We start from the raw sequence: 4,101 nt of genomic DNA, 5'->3' as shown, positions 1-4,101 counted from the left end.
CCTGTTGTCCGAGGCCACTTGCATGGTAGCAAGCGTTGTGATACAATGGCCCTACCGGGCAAACACTTTGGGTTCGCAAGGACTTGGAGTGCCGGGACGGGTTGGCGGATCCAACACTCTGGGTACCTCCGGGTACTTGGGGTTGGTTGAGGACTTGGTGAACAAACACTTGATATACACTCTTCGGATGTACTTCGGGTATCGCCTGTTGTCCGAGACCACTTGCATGGTTAGCAAGCGTTGTGGTCTAATGGCCCTACCGGGCAAACACTTTGGGTTCGCGTGGACTTAGAGTGCTGGTAGTGGTTGGCGGACCCAACACTCTGGGTACCTCCGGGTACTTGGGGTTGGTTGAGGACTTGGTGAACAAACACTTGTTGTACACTCTCCGGATGTACTTCGGGTGTCACCTGTTGTCTGAAACCACTTGCATGGTTAGCAAGCGTTGTGGTCTAATGGCCCTACCGGGCAAACACTTTGGGTTCGCGAGGACTTGGAGTGCTGGTAGTGGTTGGCGGACCCAACACTCTGGGTACCTCCGGGTACTTGGGGTTGGTTGAGAACTTGGTGAAGATACCCCTGTCACCTTGTTCGAGGCCACTTGCATGGTCGCAAGCGTTGTGATACAATGGTCCTACCGGGCAAACACTTTGGGTTCGCAAGGACTTGGAGTGCCGGGACGGGTTGGCGGATCCAACACTCTGGGTACCTCCGGGTACTTGGGGTTGGTTGAGGACTTGGTGAGCAAACACTTGATATACGTTCTTCGGATGTACTTCGGGTGTCACCTGTTGTCCGAGACCACTTGCATGGTCAACGGTTGAGGTGGTGATGGCGGGTCGGTGCTGTAGGGTGCCGGCCTGTTGGCTGCCTTGGCCGGGTTGGTTGGTTAACACTTGATTGAGCTTGCACCCGAGGGTAATGGCACTTGAAGGTGGGTACCGGCTGGCTGACCTGGTGTGATGGTTGGTTGGTGAACACTTGGCGGTACTTGCACTTGGCTGTGCTTGGACTTGAAGGTGGGATCCGGCTGGCCTAGGCCATTGGTGGTTGGTTGGTGGGTTAGCCCTTAGCTGGGCTGGCTGGCTGGCTGGCCATCGGTGGTGTGGTGTGGTGTGGTGTGTGGAGTCGAGCATCGCGCGCCGTTGCCTTCTTCGGAGTGTTGTAGGTACGCAAGTGCTTGCAATGCAAAGAGGTTGGTGATGGAGTGACATTGCCTTCACCATGGAGTTGCGGGTACTTAGGTACTTGCAAGGAGATGGTGGTATGGTGGTGTTGCGTGTGTGGTGTTCGATTAGAAAGATATAATTTCTAAGTCCGGATTAGTGCTGTCAGTGGGGCCGCCGCTAACAGGTCCTGCACGGCCACCGTGGGGCTTGACTTGGCGCTATTCCGGACTTGGGGCGATCACGATGTCCCCGTGCGGGACTTAGAAGATGGAAGAACACAAGTACCCTTATCCCATGACTTGTGAGCGATTGGCATACGTTACCACATGAAGAGAAAAATTGGCTAAGTCCCGGATCCATATTATATGAAGAGAAAAATCGGCTAAGTCCCGGATCCATATTATATGAAGAGAAAAATTGGCTAAGTCCCGGATCCATATTATATGAAGAGAAATATCGGCTAAGTCCAGGATCCATATATAATAACCTAATAATCGGCTAAGTCCCGGATCCATATTATATGAAGAGAAAAATCGGCTAAGTCCAGGATCCATATATAATAACCTAATAATCGGCTAAGTCCAGGATCCATATATAATAACCTAATAACAGGCTAAGTCCAGGATCCATATTATATGAAGAGAAAAATCGGCTAAGTCCGAGATTGAGTCTGTCAGACATACACTTTCAAGATACCACACAAGCAAGCAAGATGGCCTAGTGATGGAACCATATAATATGAAGAGAAAAATCGGCTAAGTCCGAGATTGGGTCTGTCGGAAATACACTATCAAGTTACCACACAAGCAAGCAAGATGGCCTAATGATGGATCCATATGATATGAAGAGAAAAATCGGCTAAGTCCAGGATCCATATAATATGAAGAGAAAAATCGGCTAAGTCCCAGATTGGGTCTGTCAGAAATACACTTCCAAGTTACCACACAAGCAAGCAAGATGGCCTAGTGATGGATCCATATGATATGAAGAGAAAAATCGGCTAAGTCCAGGATCCATATAATATGAAGAGAAAAATCGGCTAAGTCCCAGATTGGGTCTGTCAGAAATACACTTCCAAGTTACCACACAAGCAAGCAAGATGGCCTAGTGATGGATCCATATGATATGAAGAGAAAAATCGGCTAAGTCCCAGATTGGGTCTGTCAGAAATACACTTCCAAGTTACCACACAAGCAAGCAAGATGGCCTAGTGATGGATCCATATGATATGAAGAGAAAAATCGGCTAAGTCCAGGATCCATATAATATGAAGAGAAAAATCGGCTAAGTCCCAGATTGGGTCTGTCAGAAATACACTTCCAAGTTACCACACAAGCAAGCAAGATGGCCTAGTGATGGATCCATATGATATGAAGAGAAAAATCGGCTAAGTCCCAGATTGGGTCTGTCAGACATACACTATCAAGTTACCACACAAGCAAGCAAGATGGCCTAGTGATGGATCCATATGATATGAAGAGAAAAATCGGCTAAGTCCCAGATTGGGTCTGTCAGAAATACACTTCCAAGTTACCACATGAGCAAGCAAGATGGCCTAGTGATGGATCCATATAATATGAAGAGAAAAATCGGCTAAGTCCGAGATTGGTTCTGTCGGAAATACACTATCAAGTTACCACATGAGCAAGCAAGTTACCACATGAAGAGAAAGCCGGCAAAGTCTGGGAATGTTACCACATGAACTGGAAAATGGGCAAAAACCTACCTTCACAGGGAACGTGAATAAGTAAGGCTGTAGACATCGGATCGACAAGCCAAAGACTGATATGGAAAGGAAATGAGTAGTACTAGCTTTCCTGAGAGTTGCAGAGCTTAGACTGCATATGAACGAAAGTTATTAAGCGTCAAAGTCAGAGAAGTTACCCAAAGGAACACAAGTTCCAACTTAGAGCATGTATACCGCCTAGACGGTAAGAGGTACGGCCAGGCTGAGGAATAAGGAAATGTTGGCCAACATGTTCCCTAACTATCCCCCGAAGACCGCAAAGCAATCCAACATCAACCAAGAAAGTTATAGCCCGATCAAGGAAACACCTACTTTGCACCGATATTGCACCAAATACATGTACCAAGCACCTTCGGTTGCATACCTGCAGGGGTTTACCATAGTAGGCCATGGAAGACCGATATACCGAACATAATCACTTTCTATCTCCTCGGGTGTTTGAGATAGCGCTTTGCGGTACAAGAACGAAAGTTAGACTTTATCTTGGTGCATCTTTTTGCCCAAGATCACAAGACCCTATCTACCAAGGCAAGAAAGTTGTGTGGGGACAAAATGTCCAAAAGTGCCCAAAGTGGCACACTTGAACCATATATTCGAGAAAAACACAAGTGTGGGCCCGAGCTAGCAAGTTGAAATGTTCTGACCGTCAGTAGCCCTAGTTGAGGTGCACTTATCATTATATGAGGCCAACGTGCCAGCTAGTCTCTAAAGGGGCGATATGGGTGTTCCAAGGTTTGTACCCAATTGAGGAAAAAACAGGGTAAGGTACGGTGTACCGCGAATAACTCGGGCTATAGATGTCCGATCGATGAGTTTGGCATATGTATGGAAAGGTCTCGACGAGACCTAACTACCCTGAAAGTATGAAGGCAAAGACTTGAATGACCGGGAAGTTATTAAGTGCACAAGTGGTAAAGTTGCACCAAAGTCCATGTTACCCGAAGTGGTACATGAACACCCAATATTCGACCAAAACACAAGTTTAGAGACGAGCTAGCGAGCTACATTGTTCAGACCGTCAGTAGCCCGCATCAAGACACGCATTTCATTATATTGAGCCTAGCCGCTAGCTCGACTCGAAGTCGGTCATATGGTTGGTTGATGGTTTGGACCGACCACGTGGTGTACCAAGGTGATGTACCTTTCATGAATTAAAACTCTAACTGTATGGCACTGAGCGACAAG

The sequence above is a fragment of the Anopheles ziemanni genome, assembly GCF_943734765.1.
Source record: "Anopheles ziemanni chromosome X unlocalized genomic scaffold, idAnoZiCoDA_A2_x.2 X_unloc_12, whole genome shotgun sequence".
Lineage (NCBI taxonomy): Eukaryota > Metazoa > Arthropoda > Insecta > Diptera > Culicidae > Anopheles > Anopheles ziemanni.
Note: the sequence above shows the minus strand (reverse complement) of the source record.